The sequence below is a fragment of the Xenopus laevis genome, chromosome 9_10L, assembly GCF_017654675.1.
Source record: "Xenopus laevis strain J_2021 chromosome 9_10L, Xenopus_laevis_v10.1, whole genome shotgun sequence".
NCBI lineage: Eukaryota > Metazoa > Chordata > Amphibia > Anura > Pipidae > Xenopus > Xenopus laevis.
The window spans coordinates 23,022,631-23,045,396 of record NC_054387.1 but is presented as its reverse complement, the minus strand read 5'-3'; the positions used below and the strand labels follow the sequence as shown (position 1 = coordinate 23,045,396).

General features: G+C 40.3%; 1 protein-coding gene across 1 annotated transcript in view; it reads left to right on the top strand.

Annotated features, from left to right (window-relative positions):
• The window catches only part of sdk2.L (sidekick cell adhesion molecule 2 L homeolog), a gene marked incomplete at its 3' end in the record, with an annotated part of 338,143 nt that overhangs the window by 67,239 nt on the left and 248,138 nt on the right, over nt 1-22,766 (top strand).

Genomic DNA, 22,766 nt, shown 5'->3' with positions numbered 1-22,766 from the left:
CACTCCCAAGCCCCACCCCATATCTCACCCACCCAACAGTAAAAAGGCCACACAGACATCACAACCAATACATTAAACCCCCCTAAGTTAGAGAAAGCCATTGGTCGCCAGCCCCCCCCACACATGTTATAAAAAGCCATTGCTGATCAGGGGCCCCCTTGCATCTAAAAAAAAATACTGATGGCCTGCCCCCCCACAAGTTATAAAAAGCCATTGGTGGCCTGGGCCCCCACAAGCTGTTAAAATAGACTGGTGGCCAGGACCCCTTCAAGTTTTTAAAAAAAAAATATTGATGGCCTGGGCCCCCTCCCCACAAGTTATAAAAATCCATTAATGATCAGGGTAGCCCCCCTGCAAATAAAAAAAATGTGATTGCCTGCCCCCCCCACAGGACTGGCGCTCCAATATGTGCATTACTTTTCTCCTATTAGGTTCTCTGTACCCTCATTGCTCTCTTAAGTTTAAGTCCTGGTAAAGCTGCATTGGGATAGGATAGGCTGGAGGGGAAGATCCTACTTTACCTATCAAATCCCTGTACAGCTTTACCGGGGCTCATCCTTAAATGACCAATGAGTGTACAGAGACCTAAATAGGAGACAAATCATGCATGCACCGGAGCTCCTGTGCTCTTTTCTGAAGCTTGCAGCACTCTGACAGCAGGTGGGCCCTGCTAATCAAGTAAGTGAAGCATGGCCAGGCCCCCCTAAGACACAAAAACCCGTGGGGCACGGGTCCCCCCTGTGCCCCCCCCTGATGGCGGCCCTGACGAGGGCGATGAGTCAGCCTAGAACAGGTGCAGAGCAGAACAGGACGGAGAGGGTGAAGATCAGGACTGGATTAGACAGGATGAAGAGGGCGATGAGTCAGGACAGGAGCAGACTAGGTAGGAGCGGGATGGAGCAGGTGTAGAACAGGAACAGATGGGAAGAGACAGGACGGTGCAGGCGTAGAATCAGAACAGGATGGTGCAGGTGTAGAAATAGAAAAGGACAGTGTTGGCGTAGAATCAAATTTGACTGGGGATAGGGGAGCAGAAGGACTGGAGCAGAAGGATCTGGAAAGCAAAAGAGGTGGGATAGCAGAAGATGTAATGGATAGCCTGAGAGGGGGCTGGATAGTCGCAGAGGGAAGAAAAGGCAGAGCAAGACGCAAAGCGAAATGAGGGAAGATATAAGACGACAGGGTAAAGGTACAAGTCAGAACAGGACAGGAAGCAGGAAAAGGCAAGGTCAGGTCAATGCAGAAATAGGTTAAGACAAGGTTAAAAGTAGGACTGTAGCAGAACCAGGAGGGAAAGACATGTCAGATCAAGGCAAAATAGAATCAAGGGAAAAGGGCCCCTTACTTCAAGTCACTGACTAACTCAGAGTTAGAGAGCTGAAAAGTAGTGTTCTGTTCTGTTATGTTAGACATCCAGTCACTCCAGCCCTTATAGTTTACATTTTTGGCTAACTATATTAGAAAAAAAATAAATTTTACACAACTTATTTACCCAGTTTTTATTCTTACACTGAACTGTTTAAGCTCATTGCTACTGCAAGTGTCCAGCGAAATGAACATACTTTTTGATGAAGAATTGTCCTAAGTGAGCTTCAGTGATATTATTTGTATAGTTTGAATTACATTGTGTGCTGTCTGGGTTGTGTGTTTTCAACAAAAATATACACTTGTCATCCTACTCCCCTCAACCGCAACTGTACCATGTGGACAAAGAGATGCTTGCACTTTACTAATCAGACTGAAAGCTTTTTGAACCAGAACTGTAGTATCCTAGTGTTCCACAATGGTATGTGTATGCAGTTACACATGAAAGATCTCCATTATCTGTTTAGGGAAGAGAAGAAAAATGTTGTTGTCTTTTCTTGTCAATATAATTGGTGTGGCTTTTACTGTGTTATGTGAAATGCATTGTTAGGAGACTCATAATGCAAAGACAAGCTGCCAAAAGTGTTACTAAGCTCACACTATCCTTTGTACTCACTCCTAGATAGATCCCAGTAAATTAATTGTCACTGGACCTCTAGCTAAATATAAACTAGAAAGGTATGCCTAACTATATCTCAACAGCAGAAAAATATAAATTTGCATTTGCAATGTAATAATGCTCACTACACTGTTTATTGCATTGCAAACTTTCATTGCCTTTCAATACCTGCTTCCAAGTGAATGATTATATTTAGTGCAAGATTACTTTTCCAGTAAGATGTTTTATTACATTGATTGAGCTCTAGCACAAATGACGAAATGCATATTTTTTTTCTTATAGTGGTGAGCGGTGAGCAATGTGTTCACAAATTATCTAGAAAAATTTCAAAGGAAAAATTCTTTACATTTAACGTTTTTTTTTCAGCTAACTTTGTTAACTACATACAGGGGTTGGAGTGTATGTTTTGGGTGATTATAATAGAGACCTATATTGCTGGTCTGACATAACATACAATAAATTTACAGGGCATTATTAATTAAAGGAGAAGGAAAGGTAAAAAACAAATAAATTTGTATATATTAAGCACACAATGGAGAACTACTTACAATAATTGTGCCTCTCTATGTCTTTCCCTTCAGCTGTATTCAAAGATCAAAGTAAAAAATTTTGCTGTGTGCATGCAATACAGAAGACATCCCTCTCGCTAACAAATCCAGCTCTATTAGGGCTCACACATGTGCAGAAGAAATTCTGCAAGCCCTATGCATGCGCACAAGGATCTTGGGGCTTTCCTGTGAAGCGATGACGTTGAGGTCACATGATGCAGCCGTTCATCATCGCTGACCTCTGCATTCCTTTTTCCCCATTGCTTGATAACACAGGGAAGCTTTGAAGTTCCTGCGCAGCGAGCGCAGAAGCTGAGGAGCAGAGCTCAAGTAAATCAAGCCAGCATTCCGGTCTGTCTGAGGTACGTTTGCATCCCTGGGTGACAAAGGAGGCGCATGTGTAGTAGTGAGGAAGCTCAGGTTGGAAAATGGTGGCGCCAAACTTTAAACTACGGCGAAATTTCAGAGCACTGGTGCATAAAACCAGTATCGATATTGCAGTTTTTAATGTGGCGTTTCAGGAAGGGACCTGATGGCAAACACAATGAAGTAGGTGTTGTTTTTTAAGTTTCCTTCTCCTTTAAAGGACTCCTGCTATTTCTACTAACTGAAAAGCCTAAAAAAAGTAATTTCTTTATTTCTAAGACAAGTAAATGTTAAAGGGGACCCGTCACCCAAATATAATTATCCAAATCCTATTTTATCGTGTTAGTCAAGCAAGATGAACTTTAATTACACTGTATAAATTATTTGAATATTGTTTCCATCAGTCTGGGAACTCATAATTATAGCAACCAGGTAGGAGCCATTTTGTGGACACTGTTATTGAGGCAAGCCTAGTATCATCTCAGAATCTTGTTTGTGCACCAGGGGACAGGGACCCAATGTCCATCCCCATGCCCTGGTTACACAATTAAATTGTTAAGAGAGCTGGGCGAATGTAGGGAGAGCAGTGACATCTAGGAAGTGCTGAATGGAAAGTGAAAGTATTTGCTTGCCCCGCCTCTATGCCTAGGCATAGAGGCGGGGAAGGCAATATTTGATTGACAGCTGATATTTTTAAATGAGCTTACAACAGCTATGAATGCTTTAATAAAAAAAAAAGAAATTGGATTTCATATTTAATTTAAGAAGGACTTTTATTATACAGATTTTTATGTCTGGGTGACGGATCGACTTTAAAATTATAATAATTCCTAGCATGTTCTAGTCTTGTCATTCCCTTTCCAATCTAACATTCAGATTGTTAGTCTTACCTTTTCTTTCTCGCTTTGTTTTTTTTATGTTTGAGAATTGCACTAGAGAGTATTTTAATAGCTACTGCATTACTGACAGAGCTTGGCTTGCTGACTGTAATTGCAGACAGGGCTCCTGGCATTATATTTGTATCATGTTGTCCTATTCTTGACAACTGTCCAGCTGAAGTCCTATGGCCCCATAGGCTTCACTGACTTTTATATGCTGTTATAATTTTCATATAATACTCAAGAACCATGAATAACCTGTAAAATATATCCTTATAAATAGTAAGTGATGCAGTTAGTTATAATCAGTGCTTAATGAATCACTGAAACTTGTGGATATTAAAAATAATGTACCACCACTGTTGTAAAATATATCACCTCTGAGTTCCATGAGCTGTATAAAAGCACTTGACCTGTGGCTTTGTAACTTTACCAGGCTCGGATTTGTGCAAAAGCCCGTGGCTAGGGCGGCAGAACTTTAGATGTTTCGGAACCACTGGGGATTTGCAGGAGATACAATAGTTTTTAAAATTTCCTGTGCAGCAATCCTCAGTTCTCCGGATCCAATGCTGAAGATTTGCACATTTGCACAAAGGAAGGGGAGAAGACTGGGGCAATGAATAGAAGTGGGCCTATCGACACCTGCTATGTAAATCCAGCCATGATCTTTACATGATCATGCAACTACTTCATTAATCAAATATAGTTTTGTTTACAAAGATTGTTAAGACATTGATTAGGATAAAAAAAGATAGTTGTATATAGGTAATATACCATGTGGACAACAGTTCAGAGTATCAAAGTCATGCCTTGAAAGCACATTCAACAGGTTTGTTGATCTCATGTAGGGTTAGGGCAGACCTTTTTGATTCAGCACCTTCTTTAAGGTAGAACATACGGTGAGGACCCCCTTACCTCCAACAGTGTTATAGATATATAAACATATTGCTGTAGCTGACCAGGACTTACCTTCTGGTGCGGCCCTCCGCGTGTCCCTGCCAGGTTCCAAAGTGGCGCATAATGAAACTCCTGCATGGGCGTGCATGTGCAAGTTGAGACACGCCACAATGAAGTTGAGACACAGACGCTCGGTGCATGCACATTGCACATAAAAGGAAGTCAGAGACTGGAGACTTTGCAAATTGATCTACAATACTTCAGTAAGACAATAAGCTTATGCTTGAATTCGTTTCCTGTGTATTTTGACCCAGCCTGTCCCTGATTTTTTGAAGATTGCCGCCTGAACTGATCTTTTGCCTGTCTGACTAAGCCACTGCCTTCTGATCTGGATTTGACGCTATTGTTACCGGCACACCTGCCACTCCTCCAGTTTGGGTGCAGTCCTGTTTCCCAACCTCAGCTATTATTTTCCTCAGTGGGAGGTGTACTACATTTCAACCTCTACGTAGTGATGGGCGAATTTGACGCCGGCGTCCGTTTTTTTGGAAAAAAAATTTTGACGCCGGCGAATTTTTGCCGGAAATTTTCGCGGGCGTTTCGTGAATTTATTCGCTGGCGGCGAATCGCGCAAATTCGTCGCGAATTTGCGCCTGGCTAATAAATTCGCCCATCACTACCTCTACGCGTTCTTCTGACACTTCTGCAAACGTGATAGTAGCAGCCATTCGACCATATATAGAACAGCAAGTAAATGCTCACTCCCAAACCTGTGCTATCATGAATATCTATTCTAGAAGAACAAACAAGCATTCTCATTAGCCTTCAGTATTCCCCTCCTCCAGGCGTGGTAGCCATATAGTTAGGGACAACCACTGGGTTAGGAGGTTTATGAATGAGACTCTTATAAACTGCTAGTGAAAAGGGAGTTGAAATAATAACAAAAAAATAACAAATTGTTCGGATGTCAGTAAAATAATTTTGTAGTAATACAATAGGGATAAAACAAATGTATTTTCATAAAAAATGTGTTTTTGTTTCTTTTTAAGCTTTAACACCTCCAAATCCATTTCTGCTGCAGTTTAGTTTTAAACCCATGGTTACTTAAATCCTGACCCCAGCACCCTTTGTCTCAGTTTCTCTCATGATCTGGAATTTCATCCAAAAACCATCAGGCAATTCAAATGTCAAGAATATAAGATATTTGACCTGCAGTTGGACAGTTGTTTATCTAATGGTTCTTTAGTTTGATATCCATTAAATAATTTTTATTCCAGAATCAGGCGATACCCTTACATTTATGGACAGGGGGCTTGCTGAAGCAGAAATACAACTGCTATTCACAACCACACCATTCCCTGCTATTCTGGAGCAATGAAAATAAGGTGCTAGACAATATACAAGCAAGTTAAGCAGCTCCTGATGAAAGTGACCGTAGTTTATGGGTGCAGAAGGTAAGGAAGTGTAATTTGCAAGCTACATTATGCAGGGGCCAGTGTGAATGCTGAACTACCTCTGTAAAGAACTGTGTAATATATTGCAAAGAACTGTAAAATATAGCCTTATAGTACACATATTCTGTAAATTATAGCCTTAGTGCTTAGTGATGTCAGGAGGTATAATTGGTGCTTAGTGATGTAATTTGCATCACATGGTACCTTGGTAACTTATATCATCCTTATAGTTTACAATAGAGGTTGCATTATTCACTTTACCCATACCCATACAATACAATACCCAAAAGCAATGAATGTGCTGTAAATGATATCCTTAGAAATTGATGGCATCAATTATAAATGGTGCTTAGCGCTGTATTTTGTACAAAAAGGATGTTGTAAAATATGAGGATATTAGATTACTTTATATGCTCTTGGAACGTAGAGTATTCTAATATATTAAAATAGGGGTGCGTTATCCTCTATAATAACTGTGCTTAGTGAATGTAATCAGTTATAATTGGTACTTAGTGATGTCTTAGGACTTATTGACACTTATTGTATTTTAATAATGCCACTCCTGCCATTAGTCAAGGTGAGAACATTTTGATGGAACTGACCCTAATAAATGTCAACATGATAGGCATATTAAATTGCAAGCTCCACTGGGAAAGATAAACAATCTATGTAAAGACACAAATGTGTCTGCATTTTATAAATAATATATAAATGAACAAATTGCTGTTTTTATTGGTTGGTTGTGGCTGCAGATGGTTGTATGTGTGACCAACTTGTGGCAAGCAGGAAAAAAAGATACATATTCTGGGAAACAAGATGTGGTTTTTGTTTCTTCTGGCTTTTTACCCAGTGCCACTCACGGCTTGCCTTACTTATTCAGTCTTTTTCATCCCTTTAGACAGTGAATAATGGGAATTTAGGCTCAGGTTTAATTGTAGATTAGAATTAGAGTTAAGATTTAGGATGATTATTAGTCTATGTGATTTACTATGCAGGCTGAGAAGAGAAGAAATGGCTTGGAACGAGAAAGGAGACTTTTTGAAGATGGAAATTTATGTGAGTGATTTTTAGGTTGTGAGGGAGACGTTTCTGTGGATTGATGGAGAAAAAGCTAAAATACAATTGTAAAGGTAACAAATTGGGCAGGTTGTTAACAGCAGAAAGAGTTGGCAGTGCTACTAAAAGGCTAAGTGGGCAGCTTTTTCCAAAATCTGAGCAGCCTCGGAAGAACTATCAAGACTTGTGCCATTTAAAGCAGAATAAGGTGACCATATCATTAACTGTGTCAGGTTTAAACTCAAGTCAAGAAAAGACAAAATGTTTCAGAGGGAAGCTCCAATGAAAATTGTTGTGCTTTTAAATATTGTTCTGCAGAAAATTGTGCTTGGTTGTAAAATTGCTTTTCCTTTGGCTCTTGAGTAGGCTCATATTTTAGATAATATTATGTGTATCTGCAGCCTTCTGCCTTTAAAACCATCAGAACTGCATTCTCTGTGCTTTATGGTGAGGCATCCCCTTTTCTTCTCCAGACTCTTCTGATTCCTTGCAGGCATAATGGATTATCAGAAATGCCAAGTAAAGTGAATTTGAAATCAGAAAAGTCGTTGTGGCACCAGATTATCATCCCATCATTTCTATTTTGTTTCATTTTCTATTACTATGCATTTTTCCATAACATTACCTGCTATAGTGATATTTCCTTTGCCCTGCTTTACATTCTTGTCTTAGTTGCTTGGATAATTCTGTGTAGGACTGAAAATCCTGCAGTTATGTATACATTTAAAGAACTGTGACCTCTGTGATAGAATGCTCTTTTATAAAGATACCTGTAATTTCCCCACATTTTGCCACAGAGCATAGCAGAACTGCTGCTTTGTGAAATATTGACTAAAGCGCTATTTACTGTTTGTAATTTTCTGGTACATATACAAACTACATCTTTGATGTGAGTGCCCTTTTATAGTGGCCCTATAAAGCACATTGATATACATATTAAAGGATTCACTGCAGGATAAAGATAGGAGCTTTGTTTTTTTATTCATATGTATTTTTAGAATGCCAACATATTGCGCAGCGCTGAAAAATACATTTGTTTATACAAAGAAATCACATGAATTTTATATATGACGACCATTACTGGTACAACAGGTGAGGAAGGCCTTGTGCAAAAGAGCTTAGAATTTAAAAGGTGAAGGGGATGAGACACAAGGTGTGGGAGTGGGCAAGATCAGAAATAAGCAAGGTGAGAGATGTAGCATATGTTTTTGCATTTGGTAGCTAAACTGTGTGAGGGTAGGCTTCTCTAAATAAGTTTAGATAAGTGTAATAAATAGATCTTTTGAAAGCAGAAGTGTTGGGAAAAAGTCGGACAGACTGGGAGAGGATTCCAGAGGAGGGGTGCAGCCCTCACAAACTCTTAAATGTGAGGGGGTAATGAGAGAAGAGTTGAGGAGTAGGTCAGTAGAGGAGTGTAGTGAGCGGTTGGGTGAGTATCTAGTGATGTAGGGAGGGGCAGAGTTATAAAGTGCTTTAAATGTCAGGGTCATTCATTTTAATTTTATTCTGAAAGTTAATGGAAGCCAGTACAGGGGCTGGCAGAGGAGAAGCGGTTGCTGAGGTGTATAATCCTGGTGGCAGTGTTCATTATGGACTGGTGATGTGAAGCTAATTAATAGAGAGTTACAGTAGTCTAGACATGATATGATGTACAGTATATGTCCATGTCTTTGTGGGTTTTCTCCGGGGACTACAGTTCCACCCACACTGCAAAAACACACAATACCTACTCTGTGTGAATGTTATGGGGACTGTGAATGTAAGATCCACTGAAGCAGGGACTGCAGTAAAAAGGGCTAAATACCACCTTGGTATTTTCAAGTTCATTAATTGTAGAGTTATCAGCAAATCTGGAACATAATTTAAGTTGGTTATAAAGTGTAACAGAAATGCTGGGAAATTGGTTGAAGGGGTGTATGTATCATCCAGATTTCTGTAATACTGTTTTTAAGCAACCAGGTAAATGTACATTTTTTCACGGGTCTGTGGCTAGCTGTAATATCTGGAAAAGGGCCCGGTTTACGAGTATGTTGAATGTTGGATGGGATCCGATTTCAGATGGACAGTCCGGGTTTGCCCAACACCTGAGAGAGGAACAGGTGTTTTCTCTCCTTAAGTAGGGAAGGGATTGTGTGTCTGTCTCTCTCAATCCTGGGAAAAAGAGCAGGCAGTACAGGCCTGTTAGAGAGCTAGATTCATGTGAGTACGTGCTGTGTTACAAATACTGTTTTCTGTTAGGTGCTGGATGTTAGATCTTCACCTAGTTAGTTAGAAGCTAATTGTTTAGTTAGTGCCTGACAGGCAAGGTTTTATTTTCATTTTTGTTTGTTTTGATTCCTGTCTTCCTGACAACCAGACAAATAAAACTGGTTCGCGGACAGTTTCACATTACCAGCCAGTGTTGTGTTGTTTTGCGTGGACTCGAATACTGCTGTGCACCCGTCTACCCCCAGGAGACGACAACCCTGTTACCTCAAACGGTTACAAAAGGCACTGCATTAAAGTAGGTTTCATTGTATTTTGTTCAAAGCATTGATGCTCCCTGTACTTTGTCAGGTGTCCATCATGCTGATTAGTGTATTTGTAGTGTTGGAAAAGACTGCTGAAATTATGTCAGCTTCGCTTACCCTGCTGAACAAGTTCATTAAGACTGATTACTATCCTTACAGTTGTATTGACGGGACTGGAACCAATGTACCTAGCAAAGAAAAAAGCTCATCTGGCAGTCAAGATGAAGAACTGGTAAGCTGCAAAGGTCTGCAGTAAACAGGGCACATTCCAAGGAAAGGTTATCAACTGCACTCTCCATGGATCAGTACTACACGCTGTGGTATTTAATATCTTCATCAGTAATGTAGCACGCAAGAGGTATGGCTTTTCAAAGAGAAAACACAAATCTTTGCAAAATGGCTGGGATTCCAGCAGGTGACAGGAATGATTAGTGGTTGGGCTAAATTAGAGTAATGGTCAACAATCTGCCAGATAAAGGGCAAATAATGCATATGTACTTAGGACGCCAAAATAATGATGGAGAATACAGGATTAATGGTATTATCTCACCACCTTGCTGCTCAGAATAACTAATTCAAGAAGAGAACAAACAAGGTAAAAAATATTGTAGGGCTGCAACACTTTTTTCCATCCAAGGCCATGTGGTTCTGGGCCCAGAACAATGTTAAATACCTGGGGGACATAAACAATGGGAGGGTCCTAGATTTGATCACACTACGAGACAAGATGGGAATTTCAGAGCTTCCTATGTACCGTTATTTACAGCTGAGGCACATATGGAACAATTTGGGTCCCGGGAGTTGGAGATGGGGGAACCAACCCTTCTGGTCCAACTGAGGAAGGAGGACCCTGTTAAAATGGTCCCCCTGCTTTATGCATGCCTACAATCCACCAAATCCCCCCCCGTTCCACTCACTTTATAGACAATGGCAGGTGGATATCCCCAGTCTGACCGAAGATTAATGGGAGGAAGCAACAGACAGGCTTTACCAGTTTCTCATAAGTACGAGAGAGAGACTTATTCAGTACAAATTTTTAATGAGGATTTATTTGACCCCTAATAGACTCCATAAAATGGGAGATGTGGAGATATTGATGGCTCACTCTGGCATATGGTATGGTCGTGCCCTATAATCTCTAGATACTGGGGTAGGGTGGTAGGCTATATGGTTGATACACTGATGTTACCCCCTCTGGGAAAACCAGAAATTTGCCTCCTGGGTCTGATAGATGATGTGATACAGGCCAATAACACCAGGGTTCTAGTGAGGAAACTGTTATTCTATGCCAAAAAGATACTGATAATGCAATGAATGGCCCCTAGTCCCCCCAAGAAAGGAATCTGGTTTGCTAATAAGATGCTGCCACTAATAAAGTTGACGTATGAGGCAAGAGGACAACCTGAAAATTTTGAAAAGTGGGGTGTTTGGATGGAGACACATATGTTAACCTTGCCATAAATGTGTGATACAAACATTGCTGGTCTTTGAATGTATACAGAATGTGAGGTCATAATTGCTGCTGTGATTTTGTTTTTTTCCCTTGTCTGCTCCCCCTTCCCTTGTTTTCTGTATTCCCCTCCCCTATTTGGAAAATTCAATAAAAAGAACACCTGTTAAAAAAAATATTGTAGGGGATGTGCTTAAAAAGAATAAAAGGTCTGTGGCCTTTAGTTTCAGAAAACAGTGCTTTAGAAATAAATAGTAATACTGGATAATAGGGAACACTTTGGATAATTCTATATTTATTTTAGGCCAGGGATCAATTCTTGCAGCACTCTCTTACCCTTTGGCTTTGCCTTTTGCCTTTGGCTTGGTCAGTTTATATACTATATTAATTGTATGCCAGGGGGGAACAGAATAAAAGAAAATTATTACATACTTACCGAAATTTTATTTTCCTGGTTAATGGATGGCATCATTTACACCCCCATATCTGACTGGACAGAGCACCTTTTAAGCAATTAAAACTCTTAGTCCCTGCCTATATAACCTCGACCCCTCCCCCTTGACTCCTGTCTTATAATTAAGCCTCACAGGGAGGGTCTTGTAAATGATGCCATCCATTAACCAGGAAAAGAAAATTTCGGTAAGTATGTAATAATTTTCTTTTTTCCCTGGTTAATATGGCATCATTAACAAGAGGGATCTGAGAAGCAATCTTATACAGGGAGGGTTTTTTTAAAAGACAACGTCACTCTATTGTGCATGCCAAAAAAAAATATATATTTTATTTAAGCTTCAAGCAGTCTGAACTGCACTTAGGACTCCTTATCCAAATCTTGACTCTGACGTTGACCTCACGTCCAAGTGGTAATGTTTTAAGAATGTTGCAAACGAACTCCACGTTGCCGCTTTACATATATCCTCTGGAGATATGTGTGCATCAACAGCCCATGAAGCACTAACTGCTCTGGTGGAGTGTGCCTTAATCCCCTCTGGAACTTTTCTTCCTTTTGCCTGGTAAGCTTTTTGGATAGCTGTTACTATCCATCTGCTTATCGTTGAGATGGCTGCCGCTTGGCCTTTCTTCATTCCTGCAGGAATCACAAATAATTGTTGGGATTTTCTCCATGTAGCTGTTCTTTGTAAATATATGGATAAACATCTGACAAGATCCAGAGTATTCCATCTCTCTTCCTGACTAGAGCTCGGCTCTGGAAAAAATGAAGGGAGCACTATCTCCGTGTCTAAATGAAAAGATGTTAAAACCTTTGGCAGGAAAGAAGGATTCATTCTCAAAATAACTTTGTCTGAATGAATAACTGTAAATGGTTCTTGTGCTGATAAAGCTCTTAACTCACTTACTCTCCTTGCCGATGTTACTGCAATAAGAAGAACTGTCTTATAAGTGAGCAATGTATCCGATACGTCTTGCATCGGCTCAAACGGTTCTTCCATCAAAGCATTCAGGACTAATGGTAAATCCCATGAGAGAACCACATTCTTTCTAGGAGGTCGCAATCTGAAGATAGCTACCATGAACTGTCTCATAGCTGATTCGTAAGCCCAGGTTCTACCAGTAAAGGCTGAGATTGCTGACACTTGAGACTTTAAGGTTCTCATGCTTAGACCTCTATCAAGACCTCTCTGTAGAAAATCCAGTATATTTGCTACTGACATCTTTTCCACCTCTATGCCTTTTTCTCCAAGATATTCTATAAATACCCTCCAAGTTCTCTGGTAACTTCTATTTGTAGAGTTTCTTCTAGAACTTAGCATGGTCTCTACCACTCTTGTTGGCAATCCAGATTTTGTTAATCTGTTCCTTTCAAAAGCCATGCCTTGAGGGCTAATGCACTCCCCTGTGGGTGCTCTACTGGTCCCTGGACTAGTAGCCGTGACATCATTGGTAGCTTCATTGAATTGTCCACTGACATCCTCTTGAGCAGTGGATACCAAGGTCTCCTGGGCCATTCTGGTGCAATTAGAATCACCTTCGCCTGATCCTGTCTGATTTTTCTTAACACCGCCGAAATTAGTGGAATTGGTGGAAATACATATAGGAGACCTGTACTCCAATCCTGTGCCAATGCATCCGTTGCTACCGCTTCTGCATCGTAAAATCTTGAATAAAACTGATTTACCTTCCTGTTTTTCCTCGTTGCCATAAGGTCTAGGATTGGTTGGCCCCACTTGCTGACAATTGTCTTGAACACTCCGTGATTCAATTCCCACTCGTGTCTGTCTAGTAGACTTCGACTTAAGAAATCTGCTACCTTGTTGTCCTTGCCTGGCACGTACATTGCTGACATCCTCCAGATTGTCCTGCGCCCACAATATTATTGGTGTAACCTCCTCCATTGACTGTATACTCCTCGTCCCACCCTGTATCTTTAGGTAGGACATCACTGTTGTGTTGTCCACTCTGACTAGTATTGTCCACTCTGACTAGTAGAGATTTGCCTTTTAAGTAGTGACCAAAATTCTGTAGGGCTAATCTCACCGCCCTTAGCTCCCTGATATTTGCTGGAAGCAAAGCTTCTTCTCGTGACCATCTTCCTTGAATCACCTCTCTTCTCCAGTATGCTCCCCAACCTGTTGAACTGGCATCTGTTGTCATCACCTCCCAAGAGATGTCCCCTAATCTCTTTCCTTTTGACAGATTTTTTGTCCTCAACCACCATCCTAATGAGTTCTTTACCTCTTGGGTAACCCATAACTTCTGATTCCAGTCTTGGTCTTCTATACACCATTGATTGAGAAAACCTCTTTGAAGTATTCGGATGTTCCATCTTGCCCACTGTAGCATTGGTATTGTAGAGGTCAGGAGACCCATGACACTCATATATTGTCTTGCTGTACACGTTGTCCTGTTCATCATCTGGGCAACTTCCTCTTTTATCCTCTGTTTCTTCTCTTCCGGAATTGTTACCATGGCCAATCTTGTACAAAATCTGGCTCCCAAATACACTAAATCTTGGGAAGGGGACAGCTGACTCTTCTGCCAGTTTATCACCCAACCGTGTTTTTGTAGATACCATATCGCATGGTCTCTGTGCTGCGAAAGAATTCCTGGATCTCTTGCCAATAGCAGAATGTCGTCTAGATAGTGATAAATAGCTATCCCCTGTTTCCTCAACTCTGCTATTAGTGTTATAAGTATCTTTGAAAACACTCTTGGCAATGTCGCTAGGCCGAATGGTAGGCAAGTGAATTGGTAATGTCGGTGGTACCCCACTGCAAAGCAAAGAAACTTCTGATGTGAGGTGGTGATTGGCACATGCAAGTATGCATCTTTTAGATCTATGGAAAGCATCCAATCTTCTGGTCTGATCTGTGGAATAATTGTAAATAAAGACTCCATCTTGAACGATTTTACTACAAGATATTTGTTTAATCTTCTTAAGTCTAGTATTGGTCTGAAGTCTCCTGTTTTCTTCGTGATCATGAAGATCGGAGAGTAAAAACCCTGTTTTCCTCTGCTCTTTTGGCACCAACGTAATTGCTCCTTGTGTCTCTAGTTTTTCCAGGTAATCGAACAATATTTCTCTTCTTTTCCTGTCCTTCGGAATCTGAGATATCACAAAATTCTTTCCCTGTGGGAGCTTTTGAAATTCTAGTAAATATCCTCTTTTTATCGTATCCATCACCCAGTGATCTGAAATTGACTCTGCCCAGACCCTCTGAAATGTTGTTAACCTCCTGGGGATGTCTTTGATCTGGGCTGCCATTGTTTCAGAAATACTTCTTAGAATTTCTTGTGAAAGAGCTCTTTCCTCTTCCCGATCTTGATGTAGCTGTCTGACCTCTTCTCCAGCTTTGAGTTTGAGTATACTCTCTCCCCGGTCTGTATGATCTTTGTTCTTTAAAGGACGATCTATTACCAAATGACTGTCTTTGTCTTTCTTGAAAAAAATCTGATGCAGAACCTTGCCTGCGCTCCTGAGGTAAGAACACACTTTTTCCCCCGTAACTTTTTTTTATAAGATCTTCTAGTCTTGAACCAAAAAGCATTTCCCCTTCAAACGGCATCCCGCATAAGTTTGCTTTTGAAGCCTTGTCCGCGTTCCAAGCTCTGAGCCATAGGGCTCTTCTAGCTGAAACGGATAGAGCTAAGGCTCTTGAGGAAGTCTTCACCAGATCAATAGATGCATCTGCTACAAAGTCTGTAGCTAGCTTCATGTCAGACAAGGATCTTATGATGCTTTCTCTATCCACTCCTTGTTTGAGGGATTTCTCAATATTATGCATCCAAGATTGCATTGCCCGTGATAGAGATGTTAGGGCTATCGCTGGCCTGCATGACGCTGCTGTTGCCAAATAATTCTTTTTTAGGATATTTTCCATCTTGCGATCCATTGGATTTGCAAAGGAAGCAATGTCATCCACTGGTAAGACTGTCCTTCTGGAGAGTCTAGCTACCGCTGCATCCACCTTTGGTGGCTTTTACCATACTCTTTCCTGATCTGAAGAGAACAGGTATAGCCTTTGGATTTTACTTTGTATAGTAAATCTAGCATCAGCTTTACCCCACTCCGTTGTGATGATTTCCTTGATCACTTCATGCAACGGAAAAGTAGATCTGTCTCTCTTGAGAACCTTGAAGGGGTTGCTAGTGGAGGGCTGTGGCTCCTGTATCTCTGGTAATTTTAATTCCTCTCTTATTGCTTTTACTAATGGATCTACAATGCAAAATCAAATGTGGAGAACTGTTCAGTAACATCATCCTCTTCATCTTCTGAAAGTTCGCCCGCAGAGGATTCTCTTACAGGAGATTCCTCCCTAACAAAACATTCCTTTTCTGTCACTCTCTTCCGAGATTGACCTGCAGTGGATTGCTTTGAGGCTTCTTTTATGCCTTCTGCAACTGCCTCCTTGATCCATGCCATAATATCCACTGATTCTGCTGTCTTTTCCCCAGACAGCTTTTTTGAACAGGCTGCACAAAATTTGGAATGCCTGACCGGTGGATTGTCACATGCTGCACATCTCAACCTTTCCCTTGATCTTCTTGGGGAAGACACACTAATAATAATAATAAAAAAAAAAAAAAAAAAAAAATTATTTCCTTCCTAACAAAAAAACACCCTTCATTTTAATATTGAATTGATGGCCCACCTCCTTTCTTCTCTGCTCACTGTTTCCGGGCTGTGCGAATGCCGAGAATCCATAACCTGCTGCAAAAGATATTGTTATAATATCCGTTGTATGCGTTGACAAGACTGCTCGTTGTTTAATAAAAAAATACCTGTAACCGCTCCGGTTCTGTCCTCTATATCACTGCCGTGAACTCTGCAGAAGGACTCAGACCCGCAAGCCTGCTACTTCCTATACACGCAGCGTATGTCCAGCTCCTCCTCTTAGATGACGTCAGCGTGCCGCGTCACTCACTGGCGCGCGTCCTCTCGCACTGATTTTTGCTTCTGCTATCCAGCTGATCTTTCCTGTTTCGTGCACGCACCCTATACCAACAGGTAAGGCTTTTGCCGTGCACTAAATACTATAGCCTAATAGCAAGCCAATCCGGCAACGCACTGTAGGCTCTTCAGTAGGAGGAAAAAAGAAGGGTTTAAGAAAAAACCTTCCTACTGGTCTGATTTGTTTTTGGTGAATCACCAGATTCCCGTGGACCATCTAACACACTCTGCCAGTCTTTGTATAGGACAGAAGAAAAAAGACAGGAGTCAAGGGGGAGGGGTCGAGGTTATATAGGCAGGGACTAAGAGTTTTAATTGCTTAAAAGGTGCTCTGTCCAGTCAGATATGGGGGTGGAGATTACCCTTTTGTTAATGATGCCATATTAACCAGGGAAAAGGATATTTACTGTGTGTATAATAAAAGAAATATTATAACAAAATCCATAACATGTAAATATATACAACCATTTGTAAAATATGAGTTGCATAATTAATGTGGGTTGAAAAAGACCAAAGTCTGTTAAGTTCAACACATCCGAATATACCCCAGTACACATATATACACATACCTATACAGACCTATCTATACACTCACATATATAAACTATATATATATCAATACCAATTCTAAACTAACTGATCATTCTCGATTGAGAATGCCCTCAACACACTACCATCTAGGGGCATATTTATCAAGGGTCGAATTTCAAATTTGAAAAACTTTGAAATCAGCAAAGATTACAACAGTAATTACAATGGACAGACCCCTGCAGTACTCCATAAGCAGCACTGATCCAATTAGAAATTGTTCCATTTATGATCACTCTTTGCAGTCTATCCTTCAGTCAATTCTCTGTCCAAATACATACTGTATATTATGTTCCAGGCCAATATTTCTTAATTTAATCAGTAAAGGTGTGTTACTTTATCAAATGCTTTTGCAAAGTCTAAATCGATCACATCCACTGCCACCTCGGTGTCTATATTTCTGCTCACCTCCTCATAGACTAACATTACATTACTCTGGCAAGATCTATAACACAAAAAACTATGCTGGCACATACTCATAGTATAGTGATTTTCAATGTATTCAAGTATCGTATTGCTTATTACACCTTTCAAAAGGTTTTCTACCACTCCAAAAGGTTTCCAACCACTACCTGAATGTCGTACTGGTAGCTTTAAGAAAGGGTTGGATGCCTTTTTAGCAAGTGATTACAGGTTTATGGAAGATAACTAATAGTATAACTTGATCCAGGGACTGGTCCAATGTTTTTTTTTTTGCCTTCCTCTGGATCAACTAGCAGTTAGGCAGGTTATATATAAACATAAAAAGTTGAACTTGATGAATATGTGACTTTTTTCGGCCTAACTGATTATTTTACTATGTTACTATGATGTCAAACTAATAGGCCTATAGTCAGTCTTGGAACAAGATCTCTTTTTGAGCAGTGGCACCACAATAGCAAATTGCCAGTCTCATGCCAGACCTCAAATAATCCTGAAAATTTAAGTAAAGAGGTTTGGCAATCACTGAACTCCTTAAATACCCTGGGATGAATATCGTCATGGACTCTTGTTTACCTTTGCATGTTGTAGTCTTTTTTTAACTTACTCTTGAGTCACACATCCATCAATAGTTATCTTATTAGAACTGGGTCTATTAAAAATGAAGCCTGTTCCTCAGTTGGGTAGACAAATGAAAAATAACAGTTTGGAATTTCCACTTTTTACCTGTTTTTATCTACCAAATGCCTCTCTTTGATATTAAGCCCACCCCCTTGTGTATAATTTTTTTTTACTATTAACATATTTTTTTAAAAACGTAGAATTTATTTTACTATTTGCTGTAGTGAGCTTTTTTTAATAGAATGCACATTATTTCCTATATGAACACCATGAACAACCTGTAAACTATAGCATTACATATGTAGGGTAGTGACGATCATTTATCCTGTAAAAAAAAATGTCCCCCACATGAATATTAGAAGTAAAATAGTTTAAACTTATAATAGGAGGCAGAACTAGATTGCAGAATAAATGCTGAATCCCCATGCCCTTGTACCTTACTTCGTCTTGTGCTGTATGTATGTTGTAAGAGAACATTGTGTTATAAATATGAAATGTTTTGAGCAGTGTCGTTCCACTGCACTATAAACAGTGGCTATATCACAGTGGCCACTGCCTGGCACAAATCAGGCATATATTCCATCCCTCAAACAATCTGCTGGATGTGACAGAGTTGTGAATCAGCATTATACAGCATTATGTGGATTTATACAGCCTGAGATTTCTTGCCCCATCTAAAATTCTCAGCCCCAGCCCACCTCATCAGTAAGGTAACTACCATTCCATTTAACTGGTTCTGTTCTGAAAGGGCTTACAGTTCACTAATGAGCCTGGTTCAGTAATGTATTAAGTGACAATTTTGCTCATTAGCGGACACTTTGCATCTACCATAATTATACCCTTATGTTTATCCAAAGCATTTTTAATTTGCTACGGTGTTAGTCACTGGCATGACTGCTAACAGGCCAGTTAATTACTAACCTCTGTAAATCCAAGAATTATACACTAAAACAAGTTTATAGAAAACATTTGTCTACTTAGGAATGATTAGGTACATACCGTATACACTTTAACTGGGCAGTGGGGCTTACAGTCTACTAGTAGTGTTGAAGGTGCATGACAGACATCTCTTCTCCAGCGCACTGTTAAAGATTCTGCATTTGCCCTCTGTTTCTGTGTCACCTTGCCTTGACAGAGGGACAGGTTGATAGAGCCCATCCAGATGCTGGAAACATGGCACGTTGATCAACGGTGACATGCAAATTTGCAAAACTGCAGTCTATTAAAATATGAGCATGGCTTGCGGGAAACAATTTCAAGAGAGGGAAAAATAAAAGATGGGGAGGACATTCAATGAGAGAGATACCGGTGGGGGGGGGGGGGTTTGAAGCCCGTATTTTCTCTAGGCAGTGCAATGTCAGCAATGATACAAATGCAGGTCCCACTGACTGTAAGGAGAAGTATGATCCTCACACTTATATCGGAAAGTAGTGACAGGCGACAGGGATATATTAAGAGGAATATGTGGACTCTACCTAAAGAATATTGACTGCTTTGTGGAAATTTCTCACTTTACTAGAGACAGAACTTTTTGCTGGATTGCAAAGGCCAATGCTAACCACATATTCCTGTTGGAACATAGAATACAGCTATACTATGAAATTTCTTCCTGTTGTCCTCCTGCTATAGTTAAACTACAACTTTTGAAGGGTTTCAAAAAGGTAGAGGAATATTGTAGTTCAGTAACAGCTAGAGGTTTACAGGAGAGCATCCATGAAACATAAACCATTATAGACTTGCAACTTAGTCGCCCTATATAAGGTTCCTAACCACAGGCAGAATCTCTTTTCCACCCTCCATAGGGGACTGGGAATGGATGCTGGGAAGTTGAAGGGAGCTGCAAAACTATGCTGTCCAGCTAATTAAATCTCTTTACCATAGCCATAGTAGGGCTATGAAAATTTCATCAAAAACTGTCCCTATCCTTGAACAAAAAAAATGTTGTTTTTTCCAAGTTTAAAAAGCCAGTGGAAGGCGAGACTGTTTTTTGAAATGACATGCTGAATAGTGGTATACATGAGATGCCCTGCCTCACCCGTGCCGGCTCAGAATTGGCTTCTTAGTGGGATTCCAATGGTTTTCTTCATGATTCTGGAAAATCCAGCTGCCAGATGCCAGTCTGCTGGTCAGTGCACAATTCTGTGTCTGTATTCAGAGTAAAGCATTAGTGTGCTTATAGGTTGTCTCTATGTTAAAGGCTCATATTTCTTATTTGATGGGAAAGGGGTGCATATGAATGGAGGTGGTGTCGTTTCTCTGCCTCTGAATGTACAGTGTATTTACCCTGAGCTGGTTATGTGCTTCCCTCCCCCCCCCCCAGATTAAGATCGTGGATATTGTGTAATAAGATATACATTTTGCCTGTAAGTCTGTGTGTATTTAAAGGCTCAACAGTGTGCACCAGGTTTTTGTTATAGGCCAGCTAGGGAGGGTTTGTGGTGAATGTTTATTTGCTGTCTTGGAGACCCCTGAAGTTTTAGCAGTGTCACCATTACTAATCTTGTTAGGAGCAATAGGGTAGGCCAGTGGGGTGAGTGGAGGGCTTAATAAATGCTTGACAGCAAAGGTGAAGCTGGCCATACACAAGCTAATGTAAACTGCCAACTAGCCCCTCCAGACTATGTTGGCAGTTTATTATCTTGTGTATGTGACTTTCCAATGGCCTGCCCAATAAATAACTGGTTGCAAATTGTCCAGATACAGTATCTATTGGACAGATTTGTAGAGCTGGCCATACATGAGCAGAAACGGTTGTTTGCAGAGGTTGTCAAATGAGCAGATCTTGCACATATATGCCCAACTTGAGTGGGCGATATCAGGCTGATCCGATGATGGGCAAAAATTTGGTAACGGAAAAACTATTTGCAAAGATATGCCATTTAATATAGCTTTTGCGAACCCAGAAACTGTTTAACAACCTCTTCTTACAGTGGAAGAAAGTTCTTCTCCGATGCACAGTGAATGTAATAAAATTTCTTACCGAAAAAGTTGCTCCAAAAGATTACGACACCTTTAAGCACTTCAATTAAAATTTGCAAAAAGGAAATAAAATTTGCAATGCAATGACAGTTTAAGAAAGAACATTAAATGGCGAAATGCAATTATTTTTTCTCTTTTTGACTTTTATTACATTCCCCCATTAGAGTGCTGGCACACTAACATGTATGAAATTGTGATTGGCATCTTTGCCAAGTGTTTATTTGTTGGTACATCTGGTGCAAGCCACAGTGCTCAGAACAAGGAAGGCCAGAGCTCCGGATGTGCCTTGCATCTACATGTAGTTTAAAGTGCCTTATGAATAATGTATAGTTAAGGGACATCAAAAGGGATTCCCACATCCTGGCCAGGCAGTAGCACTGTAAAACATGAGAGTAGAGGATCTGCTGATAAATTTGGTATGGTATGGGGACCTTGGTGTGATATACACCGCCATCCCTGAAATTGCCCACCTTATGTCAATGAATAACTCACCATGTTCAAGGAAAATAATATTTCTAGACTTTTAAATATTGAAAGTATACTCTGAAATGTTGGATGTAATTTAAATGCTTATGCACTGACTTATTCCTTACTCTGTGTAAGTGCCTTTGACAACATTGCTTACCTTATAAATGTTAATACTATATGTTGTTTTTTGTGATAAAGAGTTTGCTTGAAGAAAGGAGATATTTAAATTTGAGTATTAAGAATAAACCCCAGTGATTTTCTGCTGAGTATAAAATGTTTATCAACAAGGCAGGCTCAAAGATATGTTCAATCAGGATTAATTCTATTATAAATATAAACCTTCTTACACTCACAGTGATGACCGAATCTGACCTGTTTTGCTTTGCAGAAAATTTGTGAAATGGCAAAAATGGCAAAAAATCCGCCATTTACATTTTCACGCAACATTTTTCAAACTGCAAGAAAAATTTCAAACCACTGTTTTTTCATTGAGAAATGCGGGAAAATAGTTTGCCCTATCATCCCTATCCACGTATTTTATCTTAACCCTATGTTGATCTCTTTTTTGAAAATGTTTTGGTTAAAGGGGATGTTCACCTTTGAAAAACATTTATTTTTCAGTTCAGTTGTTTACAGATTGTCCACCAGAAATAAAGACTTTTTTCAATTGCTTTCCATTACAAGATGAAGTCTTAACTTTAATGTTCCTGTCTCTGGTGTTTCAGTCTGGCAGTTCAGTATTCCAGGTGCAGATTCTGAACTGTTAGGGTAAGGCCACGTGAGGAGATTCAGGGAGATTTTGCCACCTGGCGACTATTGAAAACGCATCGCCGTGTGTGCTTTAGCGCAGGCGACTTTTCATTGTAGCCTATGGGAAAACACGCTGAGGCAGTTCAGGGAGGTTTTCGCTCAGAAGATGAGGCGATTAGTCGACCAGGCGACAAAATCTCCCCGAATCTCCTTGTGTGGACTAACCCTTACAGTCTACTACATTAGTTGATATATTTCTCAGCAGCATCTGTGCAATATTAGCAACAATTCTATCATTTATAACAGTCTCAGTAACGTAACTAGAGGGGGGCGGGCCCTGGTGCGTGACGCGCAGCCGGGCCCCCGTCCATACGCAATTTTCGGACT